At 39.9% G+C, this 20,000-nt stretch overlaps 1 protein-coding gene across 47 annotated transcripts in view; it reads left to right on the forward strand.

Moving 5' to 3' along the window:
* Window positions 1-20,000, forward strand: part of LOC132111450 (receptor-type tyrosine-protein phosphatase delta-like) — a 349,673-nt gene that overhangs the window by 198,046 nt on the left and 131,627 nt on the right. For all 47 annotated transcript variants that reach the window (XM_059518754.1, XM_059518809.1, XM_059518832.1 and 44 more), the window contains one exon: window positions 11,958-11,995. The gene's annotated coding sequence lies outside the window, so the exon portion shown is untranslated. The remainder of the gene's footprint in view (window positions 1-11,957; window positions 11,996-20,000) is intronic.

Here is a 20,000-nt window from a genome sequence, read left to right on the forward strand (position 1 = left end):
AACAATTGCTTGGACTTGGAAATACTTTTAATACTGAAATGTTTAAAATGTCTTCATATCAGACATATTTCATTGGTTCATCGGCCACCTAATATTCTATGTCAGAGCAGGTCCATGTTTTATTCCCCCTTCTGTTTAATGTCTACTGATTTCCTTAAAATCTTCTAAGGATCAGTAAACACCACGAGCTGCAGAACGGGGCGCTGCTTTTGACTGAACGGCCCCTCGGGGACCCATTCAAAAAGGCCCTCGTAACAAAGTCAAAGGAAATTGATTTGCACATTGTCTGTTAACAGGCTTTCATGGACTCGCTGGTAATGGCTCGGCTGGAGAAACGCTGTCCTAGATATGGATTTAGTTGAGCGAAAAAATGAAAATGGAGTTTGATGGTGTATTGTAGATCAATGTAGTGATAATCACTGTCCAGGATCCGACTCCGAGGTCTTTCTCTCTGATCTCAGCCCAACGGTATTATGTGTGTGTGTGTGTGTGTGTGTGTGTGTGTTTTCAGAAATGGAAATGTGCTGCAGGGAACGTTTGTTCCACTAAATACAATTCCGACATGAATTTCATGATAAGTTGTTATGAACTGTCTTTTATAATACTCATTTCTGTCTTAAATCGCTTTTGTTACTAAGATGAGAAATGTGGAAGTTTGTGCAAGGAGTCTAAATTATGTGCGGCACTACGAGTACTATTAGGACTGCGTGTGTGTGTGTGTGTGTGTGTGTGTGTGTGTGTGTGTGAGTGTAATAGCTATTCCATTTTCTGTGACAACTATAATACATATTAGTGTGATGAGAAAATGCAGGTCATTAACCAGCAGGCTTTATGGCAGGAGTTCAGTGTGGGTGACGCTAGTAACACATTCACAGCAGATGTCCTTTCGCTCTCATTTTTCTGTTTCACACTCTTTGTTGTGTGTTTCTGCAGTTTTTTCCATAGCTTCCTGTCTCACTCAGTTTCCTCTTTCTTTAAGGTTCCTATGAATCTCAGTTTCTTATTTTTCTCAGCTTCCTGCTACTCCTAGCGTCATGTGTACCTCTCTTTCCCATTGTTTCCTGCTTCTCTTAGCTTCCTGTCTCTCTCAAATTATCCATTTCTTTGTTTCCTGTTTATCTCAATGTACCATTTATCTTAGCATCCTGTGTCACTTAGTTTCCTATTTCTCTCAACTTCCTGTTACTCTTTGTTTCCTGTTTATCTCTTTTTTTTCTTAGTTTCCTGTCTCATTTAGTTTTCTGTCTCTTTTGGCTTCCTATCTCTTTCAACTTCCTGTTTCTATACTTTATGGTTATCTCAAATTCGTATTTCCTGTTTCTCACAGGTTCCTGTCTCTCTCGATTTCCTGTTTCCTCACTTTTCTGTATACATCTCAGCTTCTCGTCTTACCCAGTTCCCTGTCTATGTTAACTTTTTGTTCATTTAGCTTCCTGTCTTTCTTTTTCCTGTCTGGTGTCTTTCTGTCTCTGTTAGCTTCTCGTCTGGATCAGGTCATGTTTAATGTTAATTAAGACATAATCATCAATAGTTGAAGCCTCTGAACGCAACGGGATATAAAGAGAGACAGGAAATGGTGCTGAATTATGCAAGATGAGTTTCTGTCAGAAAGTGCTTCACGTTCTCTGGAGTTCTATGGGTTCTGACAGGAGCAGGCTTCCAGTCAGCTTCTCTCATCTCCAGATCTGATTTCTGAAGCGTTTCAGATCACCGTCGTAATGAGGTACCTGTATCAGGGCTAAACCAGGTCAGCGTGAAGGGCTTTACGCAGGATTATCAATAATGGCAGATACTATTAAAAATACGAGATTGCAGTTGTGTGATGTTTGAGAAAAACAGATCTGAAGCGAGATTCTCAGAAGGAAACATTTGCATCTGTAGCTGGTCAAGCTGTGACTGATCTTTTCCTGCGATGGTCTTGTGATGAACATCTGAGTGAAGCGGAGTGGTTTTTTTTTCTGAATGGCTGATCTTGTTTTAACTGGTTTATTCACAAAAAAGCACTAAAGTGCCCTTGCTGTGTGACTATAAGACCACAGGCGAAACAAAATAGCACATAAATATCTTTCATCACATTGTTGCTTTTACATTTACAACTTCAGTATTTTGAACACTGCATGCCTGTGTGTTTCTTAGTGTTAGTTACAGGTGATAGAAGTAAAGCTACTGACTAACTTATGCAATTGCCACACTATTAGCGTGAGACATGCAGAACGGTGTGTGTGTGTGTGTGTGTGTTGTGCTCACTTAAGAGGAAATATTGCATCTGTTTCTGATGCAAACACACACTGGCCACGCTCACAAACACCCGTCTGTCTCCACGCTGTGTGTCTGACGCTCAAGCCCATAGAATACAGGAGCCACTAAAAGCAAAATGCAGTCCCGTCGAAGCAGCTTTCACCATTCTCCAATGCAATTCACACAATGAGCAACAAAACATCTCCAATCTGATCCAGAGAAGAAATAATAACAATAATAGTAATGCGAATAATCTTAACGGGTCCTGCACTCTATGCAAATGAAGGCAATCACCTCCCTCGTCAAGCTTGGGTAATTGCGCCCTCTTTAATTTCATGAATAAATATCAGACCCTCCGCTGGAATAATAAGTGTGTGGCGTTTCTCTCAGCACAGGATCAGCTCACGGGACAGAAGATATCCCACGTCATGTTTGCACTGCCATGCCTTCTGCACTTTCACATCTATCAAAAACGACAGATGTTTCTCAGCTCGTGTGGTGCTAGTGCCATGAGCTACTGTTTGAGGCATGTGCAGATCATATTAGCTCAGGTTCATCACGTTGTGTTGCCATCAATTGTGTTTTAAATCACTTTGACAATATTATTATGATCAGTATAGAATGTATTTTACCATTACCTTATTCCCATAATACCATTACCAAACCAAGTCACATTGATTTTTCAATGTAAATTATTATTATTATTTATTTTATATTTTTTAGATCTTATGTTGTACATTTTCAGTTTTAATTTTAAAGTAATTTATTTCTGTGTTTTGTAGAAATTTCTAGTAATAGGATTTAGTTCAGAGGTTTAACTAAATGAAAATTAGCCAAGTTTATTTTGTTTAAATATTGTTTATTTCAAGATTTTTTTTGTTTTTGGTTTTCTTTTCCTTTTTATGATTACTTTGCCAACACTAATTTATAAATATTAAATGAATTTCCACAAACTATTTTTGAGCTGTTTTTTATTTCAATTATGTAGAGAATTATATGATTAATCACGAGAAACTTTGAATTGTGATGTGAACTTAGACATAAATTCTTCTTAAAAGCAAACACACAAATAAATAGTTCATTCATTTCTTGTTTTGAGGAGCCTTGAAGAAAACCCAGTGATATATGAACATAACCATGTGAGACACGTCCAGAAACTCCCAGTGTGCTCCTGCTGGTGTTACACTGAAAACACGTGTGATGCAGACGGATAGAAAGCAGGATTCACTTCACTTTTTAATTCACCACATCCACTCCATCAAACTCTCGTAAACCTAATTAAACCATCTCTCCGCGTTTCAAGCCCCCGCGTGTAATTGCTCACATTCACGTCATGGTTGGACCGTAATATAAAGCCCTCAGATCAGGCCAGAGCTGTGCGGATGCTGGAGCTGTACTTTATTAAGTCTAAATGAATTTAAAGCTATAAATAACCACAGATGCTCCTCTGATCTCAGCTGTTTCCTAACACACTTGATTTCCCCGCACTTTGAGCGTCTTCAGAGCTTCATTGTGCTGAATATTTACCAGAAACTTCCACACGGATGGGTCGGCACACGAGAGCCTGGAGTTACTCGTCTTTTTTTGTGTCTTGTGCTCTAATTCCCTCCTCGCTGGCGTTCTAATCGTAACAGAAGCGGGCAGATCAAACAGCTGTGTGACACATCCAGTTCTCAACACGGTTAGAAGCTCTGGAGTTAATGCGCCGGAGATCACGCAAGCGTTGTTCAGCATCTGTGCTGTCACATCAGACCTGAACACAGACGGCCCGATCTCTAGAGCAGCGTCACTCACTGGAGACACTCGTGTGAACGCCAGAGGTTGAACATCGAGGCAGATTCATATAGAGAAGCACAATCACACAAGTGTTTTTTCTTCTTCTTCTTTTTCTGAATAACAGCACGATTGCAGTGATGTTGACTGAACTGTTGTATGAACTCAGTAAGAAGTTATTATTAAGTGATCTTACATGTTAGACGCTTTTGACAGTGAAATCTTTAAGCAACACACGGTGGTGTTTAATTACTCAATGAATCCACATGTTTAATTAATTGGTTGAGATCCGTTTGTAAAGTGACAGTTTAGATCACATTTAAAAGTATAACTTAGAATTTTTTTATTTTTTTATATTTTATCAATTTCTATATCATTGTATTTGGTTAGTAAACATTTCCTATAGTGTCTCATAGTAATTTATTATTAATTATTACACTTGTTAATGTGATATAAAACATGGCATTTACAGTAGATTTAATAAGGTAAAAAAAAAGTTGCACTTAAAAAGATAAAAATGTCCCTGAAATAAATTTTAAGAGCAAATTCAGATCAGTTTAATTCTGTATTGATGTCAAATCACCAGTGTCAAATCTACTGTAAATATCTGCAGTGTCATAATATTAATAATAATAAAAAAACAAACACCTCTGATGTCTGGTTTTACTACAGTTAATGGGCTTTCTGACAACACCCTGGTAAAATCACAGTAATGCACATGTCAAAGGACTCATTGCTTCAGTACATACAGACTGTGTGCGTGTGTGTGTGTGTGTGTGTGTGTGTGTATTTTCCATATCCCTGGTTTTGACCTTCTTGCTTTGAAACAGCAGATATGATTCATGTTGTTAATTTCATTTTGTGTGTGTGTAATTAGGGTCACACACTTGTGTATTATTTCAGTATGAATGTTTGAAGCTGAGGATTTGTGTGTGTGTGTGTGTGTGTGTGTGTGTGTGTGTGTGTGCGTGTGTCGTTTCAGTGTATTGTGGAGTTATTAGTATTCTGAATGGCTTTGGTCATTTGTTCATGTGCACATGTTTCCCTGCGGATAGAAGGTTTGTGTGTTTGCTCTTATTAGCATTTATTTCTTTCTTTCATGATGTTTGACTCCCACCGTTTGTCATCATGTAAAAAGCACCATCGTAATATAGAGGCGACATGGACACACACACACACACACTCACCTGTGGACACTGAAGGTCGCGCTCGACTCCTTCAGGTCAGCGAAATGGCACACGTTGACTCGGGGAGTCTGGTTGTTTCTTTTTGCTCTTAATGATGGTTTTCTCTCGTAACAAGAGCTGAAACATCTTCAGGCATCTCAACCCTCTCACAATGATCCACCGTAAAGTTTTATAGGAGGATAAATCTATCTGTGTGTGTGTGTGTGTGTGTGTGTGTGTGTGTGTGTGTGAGAGAGAGAGTGAGTGTGTGTGTGTGTGTGAGACTTCCATACTTCTAGCAATCTGGCTCATTAGGTTTATATATATAAAGCCAATATATATTTTTTCAATACGTAATTCACATTATTTGACAATTAATCTCTTGACATACTTTAATGTATACATTATTTAAAAAAAGAATACACTTTTCTTTGGGGGGGGGGTTCAATTAATAAATATGGGGTTATTATTTTTCTAAAATCTAATCTTTTTCATCAAACTAGATTACATAAGGATTTTTTTTCTTCACTATAGTCAACATTTGTTAATGACTCGTGATTCACTTCACACGTTTGTCTATCCTTCATTCTAATTTAGTTTTTTTTTTACTTTAGTGGCATAAATTGTTTAATTTAATAAATGTTATTTTAATTGTTTATCGTAGGAAGATTTTATTACTTCTATTGCTAGTCATTCAAGGCTAAACCTCATGGTCCTGACAGAGACCTGGATCAAACCAGAGGACACTGCTAAACCTGCAGCACTCTCCAATAATTTCTCTTTTTTCCCATACTCCCCGTCTGACTGGACGAGGTGGAGGTACTGGTCTGCTCATCTCTAATGATTGGACATTTCATCCTATACAATCTCGGAGTATCAATAGCTCTTTTGAATCACATTCAGCCACTATCACCCATCCTCTTAAAATCAATTTTATAGTTGTTTATGGACCCCCAGGACCACTAGGTAAATTTGTGGATGAATTAGATGTGCTGCTCTCAACCTTCTATACTTGCTGGACCTGTCCGCTGCTTTTGACACGGTTAACCACCAAATCCTCCTATCAACCCTACTGTTAAAGGGCATCTCAGGAACCACACTTCAATGGTTTGAGTCTTACCTATCAGATAACATAACATCTAACTACTGGGGTGCCTCAGGGCTCAGTTCTTGGACCACTTCTCTTCTCTGTCTACATGGCATCATTAGGTTCTGTCATTCAGGAACATGGCTTTTCATATCACTGCTATGCTGATGACACTCAACTCTACCTCTCATTTCATCCTGATGATCCGACGGTAGCTACTCACATCTCACCTTGTCTAATAGACATTTCTTACTGGATGAAAGACCATCACCTTCAACTCAACCTGGCTAAGATAAAACTGCTTGTGGTTTCAACAAACCCATCACTTTAACAAAGCGTCACCATCCAGTTAGGCAAATCAACCATAACTCCTTTAAAAACAGCTAAAAACCTTGAAGTTGTGCTTGATGATAAGCTGACTTTCTCAGTCCTGCAGATTTGCTTTATTCAACATGAAGGTCAGGCCCTTTCATTCAGAACTTTTCCTTGTTCAAGCACTTGTTCTGTCCAGGCTGGACTATTGCAAAGCTGTCTTGGCAGGTCTTCCAGCCAGTTCTATCAAACCTCTAAAATTAATCCAAGTGCGGCAGCAGCATAGATTTTAATGAGCTCTGAAGAATGCACGTTACACCTCTGTTTATCAATTTGCACTGGCTACCAATAACTGCTCGCATAAACTTCATGGCATTAATGTTTGCCTTCAAAACCACCACTAACTCTGTACATTTTTACCTTAATTCATTACTTCAGAATTATGTGCTTCTAGAAGCTTGTGTTCTGCAAGTGAACGACGCTTTATTGTGTCATCTCAAATGTTCCCTCCTGGTGGAATGACCTGCCCAACTCAATTCCAGCAGCTGAGTCCTTAGCCTTCAATAAATCTTCAATAAACAGCTAAAACACATCTCTTCCATCTTTATTTGAGCCTCTAACTCTAGAGCTTTTTTCAATTTTAATTCTACTTTATGTATTTGTTCTTTTTTTTTTATAAAAAAAAAACACTAGCTTTCTGTTTTCTATTCTATCTCCTTGTTTTTCTTTGTGTGCGTGTGTGTATGTGTGTGTGTGTGTGTGTACAGTATATATATATATATATATATATATATATATATATATACACACACACACATACACACACAAAGAATATATATATATATATACTTGCTACATGTACTGGGTTAGGCTAACCAATGCTTGTCATTTGCACCTAAATACCGTTGCTTTTTTTTTTGCTTCTATTGTCCTCGTTTGTAAGTCACTTTGGATAAAAGCATCTGCTAAATGATTAAATGCAAATAATCCTAATGACGATTTGAGATGTTTTAAAGGGCTCATATCATTTCTTGATATTTAGAAATCTTTTATGAAAACATGCTGAACTCCATCTTGAATACATACATATATATTCAAATCAAACTAGCAAACATGGGCTAAATAGAATAAATGAATGCTATCCTTGACTAATATTATAAATAGAAATCAGCAGGGAAGAAAAGGAAATTAAATGTACACTATGCCTCCTTTATTGTCACAAGCTGCCTAAACACTGGTATCAGAGATTCTCATGTGCAGAAGTGGATAATGGCATCTTGTCATGTCTGAAGCACAGAGCAAAAGCTGCTGTATTTGGGGAAAGAGTGTGTTTGGGAGTGCGTGGGGAGGTTTTCATGACTCGACCCCCCGCTGCACAGCCACTTATTCTGAGGAAGAGTGCTGTTTCTCCCGGCACATACACATATGTTCACATCCAGATCATCTGAATTTCTAAATTTCCGCTTCCACCATGTGTAATTTCCACATGACTGGAGCAGCATCTCAGAACGAGCCGAGATGTTATTCCACAGTGTTACAGCAGATCTGCTCCAGACACAGTGTGTGTGTGTGTGTGTGTGTGTGTGTGTGTAAAAACAACAAATTAATTGGGGGGGGGGCACATTTAATAATATTTTGCTGTAAAAATACATGAAAAGTCCTATGATATTTATTAGATGTATTATACAGTTTTTCACCATATGAACAGGATTTAACAATTACTACTTCACAAACTGTATGTTCTTAATTTGATACATTTAGTGCTGCAATGAAAATGTATCAAGTGATTTGTTTTTCTTTTAATGAAGGGATTCATATGAAAATACATTTATGAGCAAAAATATTAAAATGGGTATAGTGCCATTGGTGTTTTTTTAGGCAAATATTAATTCCTTGAAATTAACTACAGCTATTGGTAGCCATTATTTAAATAGTGATTAATTAATTAAATGCACAATATGTAAGTTTTTTATTTTTTTTGTATTATAAAAGAACAACAACACTAGAACAGTGTTATATTTTGCTGACTTGTGTACTTACATTATCCCAAATGTTTCGAACAATGTTTAACTGTCACCGTCCCACCTGTGGGACGCTTGGCACTCTTTTTTGTTGTTGTCTTTTTCTCTAAAAAATCTTTTAGTAATCATCATAAATCATATATCATTTGAAAGCTTAGAAGCTCAAGATTCATCCTGTGAAAACCATTTTGAAATCGGACATTGCTTTACCATGGAAATGGTACTTTAAAATCTAATGGCGGTCACCTCCCCCTTAGTGGGCAGGGTCAAGTGTCATAAAACATAATGCATTACGGTCTTCTAGAACCAAAACTTTTTATCATCTTGGCAACAAACATATCATTGGAAAGGTCTGAGTCTCAGGATTTTATATGTTTGAGTTATTTTGAGATAGAAGTAAAATTCACAGAGAAATCTAGAGAAAAATTCAGTATGCAAAATTCAAAATAGTTTTGATGACTCCCAGTGGCTGTGTGTGGTATGACGCCCTAAATAAAATCTCACACGGACCTCAATTTTTTTCATATCAACTTCAAATTTATAACATAACTTATTTAGACACAAGGCTTTAATTTTATACCAATTTTAGAGTAAAACCTGTTATGTAAAATATTTATAATAAATAAAATAAATTAATATAGCGCATATTATTTACAGTACATTTAAACTTCTCTAACTCTTTCATACTTCGATTTTTTGAAAAAATTCCACTTTTGCCAAAATCTGCCAATTTTCTTCTTTAAAAAGAGACCAACCTTATGTTTATATTATAAGTGTTCATAAATTATAGCAATTTTAGTTTGGATAGTGCACTTTAATGCCTATTTAAAAAATGGGGGGGTGACAGTTAAGGGGTTAAATCCAGAGAAATAAGCAGTTTTAACTAGTGAGATGGACCATGTCCTGTGTCACCTTCCAATGACGTCATAACCCCTCAAGAACATGGCAGCACAAAATCGCTTTAATATGTTGTGAGTTTTCATAGACCGGTGACGACCACATAGAAGAGCATTATAACAGAACTTTTTAAATGTATCTAGTATGATAAAACAGCACTGCTTTACCCCACATACTCTTGACCGGAAGGTCGGAAGCGGTCGACTGTGGCATAATAAAAGCGTGTCACACTCGTTCAACAGTCTCGGTACACTTCGATGGCTTTCAGTCTCACTCTGCTTTATTCTACGATGCTAATAGTATAACCAAAGTAACAAAATGCCAATAATAAACAGAAAAAAAGAGTAATTATAATGACAAATGTATTAAGCAACAATCGCATTTATTTCATTTTTTGAAGTTTAAAAAATTCCTATTTTTCCATCCCCAAATTTTAGATTTCAAAAAGTGATACGTAAATTTAAGGTATTTTTATTACCTGAATTTGGAAAATAAATAAATAAATATTTGCACACATACTCATCTAATGTAAATCACAAATGCGTGTCAAGTGTTTGCACCGTGAAGCAATTACCAGCCTTTTAGCACAGCGTTTTACCGTTGAAATGATCTTCTGCCCTCGACACTGAACACACTGCCGCCGGTTACACTGAAGCTGCTTCTGGACGTTTGCCTGCTTGTGAGCGTAATGGACTTTAACTGGATGCAAAGTCTCGTGGGACTCCAGAACCAATGGAGAGAGTGTTGAGGAGTCCTGCAAGCAAAGCGTCTTCAGAGTTTAATGAGGACCCAGGAGACGACAGCAGTGCGCAGCCAATCAGGAGCTGTAAAACTCAGCTCTGTTCGTACGACACACACACGGATGGAAGAACACACACTGAGCAGAATGGAGCAGGTGGAACCAGCAGGTGGAGCCTGTGCTCATATTCTCCATTTTGATTGGCTGACGGCTTTGTCAGTCATCAGTTTAGGGCTGAACAGACATTATATTCACACAGAGCTGACAAACACACTCGCGCACTGGAATTAGGGGTTGATTACACAATACTTTTTAACCCTTTTTGCTGTTCATTTACACAACAACAGTGTTTTGGGGGCCTAATAACACAAACTTTTAAAAAAAAGTTCACGTTTTTGAAAATGATACGGTTACCATCTCCAAAAAATGTGAATTAGTGAAAAGTGTGATGTCATGCACGTGCACACATGTTCGGTCTATAGGAATGTGTATGTGTGCGGGTTCGTAGTGTTTCTTTACTGAGTGACATCACCACCTACTGGCCTGGCATGATTAATACATACGTTTTTCATTTATTTTTTTAATTTGAAAACAATTTACACTCAGAACTTGAAGTGAATTACAAAGAAATGGCAAGTAACGCATTAATAAAGTAAACATGAAATTTTGAAGCACAATGACTGATTATTTTAAGAATATTAATTTTAACTTTCAAGATGTGTATTTATTCAGTGAGATAAATGTAATTATGTCGGCATTAACTGGATTCTGTGCAGCTGAATAATGAGTGGAATCTATTTGAACTCAGTTATATTGGGTTGAGTTGAGATGAATTCAGTTAGGTGAAGTTTGTTGGGTTGAGATGTTGATTTGAGTTCATTTCAATTGGGTTTTCTGTTGGGTTGAGTTGAATTTATTCATTTGGTGGACACATTTATCCAAGTTGATTTGTAATTAGTTGGGTTGAACTGAATTTAATAAAGCTGTGTTGGTTTGAGCTGAATTTTGAAAGCTGAACTTGAAAAGTTGAGTTGAGTTGAGTTGAGTTAAGCTGGGTTGATTTATGTTCTGCTGAGGTCGAAATGAGCTGAATGAATTGCTGCCCAGTATTTTTGTGAAATGTGTAATACATTTAATTTTTCAGGCTTCACAGATGAATAGAAAGCTTCTGTAACAATACAAATCTCTTTACTGTCACTTTTGATCAATTTAAGGCGTCTTTGATGAATGAAAGTATCAAAGTAGTAATTAGTTCAATTAAGGATTAAGTATTAATTCAACACATTCAAAGTTTATGTTCGTATTTTGTCAGTGTGTTGCACCAGTCTGTCCTGTTTTCCATTCCAGAAGTATTACCACAGTCTTTACTGCCGCTCAGACTTGAGTCGCAGCCGTTGATAGAAAGACTTCTGCTCTGACGTTGATCGCTCACAGTCTCATAGAAACTCATAGAAATCTCCTTCTTTCTCTCTCCAAATGAATCAGCGGTTTTCCTGGATTGTCAGCTGTCCAATAATCTCTGACCTTTCAGACGCCTGCAGTTCAATTACTCGCCAAACGAATGCTTCCCACACTGAGCCGCCACTGATGGTGTGATGAACTTTACAGCGGTGTGTTTCCTCTTTCCCTCCGCTGACTGATTCCTGAGATTAGACTGATGGGACGAGCGAGGCGCTTTCATGTGTGTTTGTGTGGTTTTAAATTGAACTGCTTTTGTTTTTCAGCTCCTGAGTCCTCAGGATCTTCACCAGGGCTTTCAGAGGTAACGTACCGTGGCTTCTGTGCATGTGTAAGCGTGTTCGGCGGTGGGCCGACGTGCTGACGGAGGGCAGGTGTAGCGCCTCGGCAGCAAAACCGTCACACACACACACACACACACACACACACACACACACACACACACACACATTGTCTAGTTTGCTGATTGTGAAATCATTGTGCTGAGCCTTTGTTCTCTCTAAATCTTGACCATCCAATCAGAACCGCCGCTGAGCTGTGACTGACAGTGATGAATGCCCGCCCTGATCCAATCAGCTCTGTTAGCACGAGCAAAGCATGCTGGGAGCATCTCGACAGAGACGCTGGCACGTCATTAATACAAACTCTGAGGAAACAAACAAAGGCAAACTGAAGTGTTTTATCCACCTACAGCACGATCCATCAGTGCAGAGAAACTCGCTCAGACATCAGCTCATTCTTCACATGGCTGGCAGACAGCGTGTGTGTGTGTGTGTGTGTGTGTGTGTGTGTGTGTGTGTGTGTGTGTGAGGGTGTGTGTGTGTGTGTGTGTGTGTGTGTGTGTGTGTTTGGATTGTATCGCAAGCTTCGCTCACAATGTTTTTGCCTGTGAAGAGAAATGAAAATTGCAGAAAGACAAATCAGAGTTGCAGGAAACATCTCCCAGGTTTCCTTTCATGTGTGATTTGCCAAAGCTTCGTTTATTCGCCAGAGCAGCTAAACACTGAACTACATCATAGAAATATTTAGACCAGAGATAGACGACATCGGTCCTGGAGTGCTGATGTCCTCTGCAGAGTTTAGCTCCAATCCTGCAAAAAAGCCTCACGTGTGTGTAACCTTAGTTATCCTGAAGACCTGGACTAGCTTGTTCAGGTGTGTTTGATTTGGGTAAGAGCTAGACTCTGCAGGACCAACGCTGCCTATGGATTTCATGCGATTCTTGTGGCCCAAAATGTCCACTGGTAAATCAGGCATTATGAGGACTAGCAAATAATCACCCCATTTTTACAGTATTTCGAGTGTATATATAGTAGTTAAATGCTAATAAATAATAATTAAAAAAATGTACCTCATGTACTTAACATCAAAGCATCACTTTTTTAAAAAATTTGTAAAACCAATATCGGTCAATTTCTTCTAATATTGCTTTTCGTCAGGTTAACATTATTTTATAGAAAAAAAAATTGGTTGAATTTGCATTGTATTTATTTATTTACTTGTTTTAATAATGTTTGCAATATCTCATAAAACAGTGGAAGAAATGATGAGACATGGGTGCAGGTTTCTGAGGACATTTTCAAAACGTGAAAATGTGTATATCCTATTACATGTCAAGAAACGTTGAAAAGTAAATGTTAACAAGCTGCTTACTGTTTTAAAAGTGTGTATAAATCAATCCAATCAAATCATGTTTGGATTTCTATTTCATGAAGTTCGAACATTGGTTCAGAAGAAGCTTGATCTTTCAGTCCTGTCAATCATCATCAGGAGCATCCCTCCACCTCCCCATCTCCTCCTGGATGGGCAGCGAACTGATGAACTGATTTCAACAGGTTTATTAGGGTTCGTATGATTAGGGGCAGGTTGGGATTAGTTAAGTTTGGTTAGATTTAGTTAGGGTTAGGTTTGTTTAGGATTAGATTGGATTTGGATGGATTTAGTTAGGGTTTAGGTTATATTTGGTTAAGATTAGTTATGGTTATATAAAGTTAGGTTTGGTTACATTCATCTAGGGTTAGGGTTTAGTTTTGTCAAGTTTAGATTAGGGTTGGTTAGATTTAGTTATGCATAGGTTTGGTTTAGGTTAGGGTTGAAATAAAATACAGGGTTAAAATAAAAAGTATCATCACCTCACCATTGTGAGTATGAGGTGTCCTCACTAACCTAGTCAAACGTGTGTGTGTGTGTGTGTTTTGGGGTTCATAATAGTAGACTTCCCTGCTACATCAGCTCATGTTAGACACCACACACACACATCACAGGAATCTGGGTCTGACTCATCACCTCTGAACCAGAGGACGTCTGTAATCGCTTTATCAAACACATGGCTACATGAGTGGACAGAGATTCAGCATTGACCTCTTACTGTCCCTCTGACCTTTGACCCCGCAGACTGTTTACCGTCTCTGAGTGTCTGTGAAATGGGGTTTCACTTGTGTGTGTCTCAGATAAAGCTCTGCATTCATGTCATTATGATTCAGATCAGATTGGTCGGTTCTGGATGCTCTTTGATTTTGATTTGAAACGTGTTTGCGGTGCAGAATTCGGGTGTTTTTGGGGGCGTCATATGTTCAGTCTGTGAGTTCAGCTTCCTCTTCAGTAGGCCCAGTTTCTGCTTTAATGACTGGGATTCATCCAACTGGAGTCCACACACACACACACACACACAAGCTAGTAGTTGCGTTGTTGCCCTATTAATGAATTATAATGTGGTGTAAGCTTTCTTCCTGCTGGAGTGGGATGAGCTGTTTAATACCTGCTGGACAGACTTTATTAATGAGGCTTTAATCTGACCAGCACGTTTGTGATGCTGAGCTCATAAATATCATTGACAGCTGTGATTAGACCTCATCAATACAGCCTATAACTCTCTGTACAATTAAGGGTGTACTCACACTAGGCACGGTTGCCATGAACCGGGCCCGAGTACGATTGTCCCCCCTCCCCACTCCCCCTCTGGCCTGCACTCACATAGGGTTTCAGCATTCGTGCCGGAGCACGCTTACGTCATTATGGTGCGCGACGGTTTCGGGATAAACAGGAAGAGCGGCGCTCTCTGAACACAATGGAGTCCGTCGTTCTGTTTTCTTTGTGGATAATTTTGTGTCGTTTGGTCCACAGCCCTCTCACAGCCTGTTGTTAAACAGGTGTGTTGCCTTAGTGGCGCGAAAATTTTCACGTAATCGTGCTGCTCGTATGAGGAGGTTTGCAAGGTACCAGCTGAGCTTTTGGAGCGTCGCAAAACCGTGACGCCACGCATCCTGTTCCGTGCTCCAGCACGGTTAGCGCTCACACTGCATGCGAACCGCGCCCGAGTCCAACTGAACCGTGCTCTGGCCCACCTCTTCCAAGCGGGCCAGGGCCGGCCAATCGAGCCGCGCCCGGGCACGGTACGGAGCACTCACACTAGTCAAACGAACCGCGCTTTGGTGGTCAAACGCACTCGGGCACGGTTCAAACTGGCTAGTGTGAGTACACCCTAACAGAGCCAACGTGTGTGTGTGTGTGTGTGTTTTCTGCTTTCTTGCATGCTGTATTCACTCATGAAGTCCTCAGACTCTCACATACCGAAACACACACCACAGATCAATTAGATAAATATAATTGAGAAAAACAGATCATATCACAATTGAAATCATTTAATGGTGAAGTGTTTCATTCTTTTAGTAAGTAACTATATTTATAACTAGAAGTCATGGGTAATTTATGTCCTGAAAACTGATTGGTTTGGGGTTGGTTTCAGTATTCAGTTTAATTTCTCACATCCAAGTTAAGAAAAGCTATATAGTCTAGCTGGCTCGGATCAGTTTTGATGTTGCGATTCATGGATCAGATCCCTGATTCACGTCAGACAAACACACACCTGCATTATCAGACACGTTCACTTTCATCACCAGCGTCCTAGTGCTCAAACTTGAAATGAGTAGTTATGATAGACTTAGAGATCATTTCCAAAGCTTTTTTCTGCTGAACACCACAGAACATATTCTGAAGAATGTTGGTAACCAAACATTGATGGTAGCCATTGACTCCATATCATGGAAGTGAATGGCTACCGTCCACTCTTTGGTGACTGACCAACACTCAGTGAGAGTCTGTGCAGCATTAGAATGCACTTCTCTGGTGTCATTGCGGCTCTTGAAGCTGTCATTGTCGGGCTGAGCAGTTCTTTCTCTGCGGCGAAAAGTGACTGTCCCTCGTTACACACAGTGAACCTGTCTCCTCGACGACTGCTGCTGTCACCGTGGCAACTGTCAATCAATCGCATCGACAGCTGGAGAGCGAGATACCATGATGATGAAATGATGAACGGTCGCTCTGTAGATCAGCTCAGATACGGCAGAACTGAAGCTCATCTAAACGATCTTATATCCTGTTTTCAAAGCTGTTTCAGGGCAGTCGACAGAATTCACATTAATGAATTTTACTTTGAAGATCATTTTGTTTAGCTGTAAATGAATGTTAGTTTTTAAAGGCTGCTACTATTTAAATAAAATAAAATATGTATCTATCGCATTAATTAATGGGCATTTGTTACTTTTTCTACATGTTCTGTTAAAGTTTTGATTCACCACTTGATGTCTAATGCTAAATTTGTGCCCAGAATTAAAACCAAATGAGAATCAGTGAAGGGTAATTTTAATGTTTTTTTTGTATTATTATTTTTTTTTTTTTCAGTTAGTCACATTGAGCATCACTCTAATATTTTGTAATTGTTGCGGTATTAGCATAATTAGCATTAGTCTGGCAGAGAGCATTTATTTCTGTTAATATTCTCTTTCCACTCATTAGATAAAATCTCCAGAATGATTTGCATTCTGGTTCATTTGATTAATCTTCATGATTTAGGCCGAACTGATTCTCTGAAGCCCTGTCCATCATTTTAAACTGGTAATCGTACAGCCGCACGAATGCAAGTCACTGTCGAGATTTATCGTCAACATATTTGTAATCGACAAATAATTCATTTGAGCAATTATGTGTATAAGAGAAGTTTGCTCAGGCTAATTTGGCAGTATTGTATCTGGAGCAACAAAATGCAAAATAACTAGGTTTTTCTTCAACTTTGGCCACTTTTGTGTCCCAAAGGATGACTTTTTATTTAAACTACTGTAATAGATTTAAAATTGTTCTTTTTTAAAATGGTCATCACAATAATATATAATCTTGAAAATGTTATTTTTTTCTATTTTTATGCTATACAACTTCATGTCTTGACTGTTGAATGCAGTGTGTCATGTAAAGCAGCACATTGCATCGTGGGAAAGGACATTTGATATCACGGTGGAGGATCAAACATGAGATTTCTGTCTGTTAAGGGTGTCTGTTTCTTGAATAATCCGATGGCGGTGCCTCGCGCTTGTCGCTGAAGGCTTTCCTCTGACTGGGGCAAAGAGCCAAGCCTCACCGGCACCAACACGCCCCTCATCCTGAGACGGAGACGTGGATCCAGGCTGGGGTTAATGCCTGCCATCATATCAAATCTGATTCATCTGAAGGCACGTTTTAGAAGGTTCTCTTCTGAGGTCGCAGGTTGTGGAGGGAGGCGTTTATGAATCACGCATAAGCGAGTAATGAGCCTTCGAGAGCACATCCGTGAGGCTTTATGACACCCTATGAACAGCTTGAAGTGGTGCGGTCGAGGAGACGGGAAATCAGCGGTAAAGATGCTGGAAGATGGGCTATTCCTCCTGTGCAGCTTTAATCAAAAACAGGCTTTCTTGAGAAAATGTTCTGTTTTAGGAATCTTCTGAATAGCTGCTTGGGCTTTCCTATGGTTCAAATCTGACTGATCTAATGGTCTCTAAATAACTTGGTTTCCTCCTCCAACATAACTCTGTGGGAGTTTTATCATCCAGCAGGTGAATCACTTAGTAAAGTAACACTACCCCTCTACTCAACACAACACATGATTTGAGCTATGAGCAATGGTGATTCCTGCCTTAGAAAACACACTAATTAGTTGCCTTTTCAGAGCAACAGTAATGCGGTGCGTTCCTCAGCGCTGGTGAGTAATCAACCCAGGGTATAATCAGAGACTCGCCTTGGTGCCAGAGTGTCTGGATCATAATACCTGTCTTATGGAAGAGTTTGTGAGTACGTTCACATTAGCCTTTGGCTCCAGAACAAGGCCTCACTGAGCGACTCTGCTGTGCTGATATACGGCCTGCCTTTTACAAACACGGCAATAAAGATTTGGGTGTTTGAATGAATCACGCAGTCAAACGACGCTTCATTACTGGAGCTATTAGTCTCCCGGAGGGGCCAATACTTCACGGCCACACATCAACCTTGAGGTCGTCCTAGGGATCCAGAAATACAGCTGTGCGTCCAAGCTGACCCAAGCAGACTGTTTCGTCCACACCGTCGCACCAGCCAATGGTTTTTGTGTTGGTGCACCAATACACGGCTATCTGTCTTATTCCCTTCAGAATTTAATGCATTCCCACAGATTCAAATCCACCGAAATCCAGCCGCTCGGCCGTTGATTGAACAGCACACGCCTCAACCTTCGGTAAACATCGCAGTAAATAAAATCAAACCGTGCCACTCCGGAGCTTCTCTCCTTGGACTCGAAGCCAAGTGTTCGTCCTGATGCCTCACCTCCATCCATCAGCTCAACAGACGGCTCCTGTATTGACCTCCGAGAGCCACTGAATGACAGAGTTCATTCCTGATAGATCATATCAGCGGCTGATAGATTCCAGCCCGCTCTCATTCATCAGACGGGCCCGCTGTATTAGTCGAGCGAGACCCCCGGTTAGTCCCAGATTCCCCCTGTAAATCCAGCCGCGTCCTGCAGTCTATTACAGTCAGAAGAGAGGACGGCAGAGACATCGCTCTCCTGTGCCATCGCTCTCAAACCGAGGCTGTTCTGCTGTAAAGAGGCCTAAAGACACGACACGCCAGATCCAACTCCATATCCTGTTACCTGAGGTTTATGTGCTGCTCAGTGTTTGTCCGAGAGTTGCCATATGCAAAACAAAAGATTGAGGCGGGATCAGGATCTCTGTGGTTGTGAGTGGACGAGGACGCTAAAGAAGTCATGTTGAAATCAGAGCGGTGCGTGTGATATAATGACACCAGTTTATGCGAAGGAATTGAGGTGAGGATACCAAAGGCTCTAGGGAAAACGAGTCCAAATAGGACTTATGGGGAGCAAAAATATTTGCATCCATGGCTGCTGAGGTAAATGTTGGGTTAGGGTTGCTGTGGGACTGAACAAACACAGTACGTATGTCACAAGACTTTACACAGTTCTGGAGACACTGTGAAACTATTTCCCACGATATTGCATCAATAATTCAGATACTTAATCTAGAATCCAGGACACACTCATGTAGTCTTATTATTTTACACTCACAGAAAAAAAATGGTATAGTAGGTGTCACTGGGGCGGTATTTTTTTCAAAAGGCACACCTTTGTACCTAAAGAGTCCATACTGGTAGCTTAAAGGTACAAAAGTGTACCTTTTGAAAAGGTATCTCCCCAGTGTCAGCTTTTATAACCTTTTTCTTTCTGAGAGTGTACAAACGTTTGTTCTTGAGTAGGACTGTCTTGGCCAACGACAACATTATTTCAGACTTTTAGACATAATCTAATTATGATATCAGGATACTGTGTTACTGCGATGGGCTGAATCGTGAATTACTACTCGTCTTTATGGGTTTTCAGCTAATTTATTGGTTGCATGTCAAATTCCAAAGAACGCCTTGCTGCAGGTTGTGACTTCAGCAGCAATTAAACCTGCGTTTTCCAGTTGATACGTGACACGTATGGAATCGTCCGCGGTTGTCGACAGCAGTAACTCGATGCAGATGATACCAATGCGACGGCGTCCATGATCTGGCAGTAGCTCAGGTGAGGGCTGGAAGCACATCTTCCCACCGAGCTGCTCCCACAGACAGTCTGTTGTTTTCTCGTGTCCCGAAGCGGTGGGCTGCACAGATTGTTTTTGGATGCTGCCAGGCGGGCGAGTTTTAACAGAACACCTTCGCTGTGTGCCGGTGCCTGCGGGGCAGAGCTTCAGCTGTTGGAATGAGAAGTCCTTCAATCTGTTTAATGATGCATTGGAAACACTCGCTCCAGCACACACACACATAGCTCCTGTCCAACTCTCCAATGTGTGATTTGATAGCAGTATTTTTCTTAGATAAAAATCTTTGTTGACGTTATTTAAACTGGGTCAGGACTAGCACTTGTCAGCTATCAGAACATATAACAGCCTTGTTCAATAAATCCACACATTAACTCTCCTGCGCCCAACAGGCCAGCGCTGGAACTGACTCCATGATGCACTCCATCA

This window comes from Carassius carassius, chromosome 2, assembly GCF_963082965.1.
Source record: "Carassius carassius chromosome 2, fCarCar2.1, whole genome shotgun sequence".
Lineage (NCBI taxonomy): Eukaryota > Metazoa > Chordata > Actinopteri > Cypriniformes > Cyprinidae > Carassius > Carassius carassius.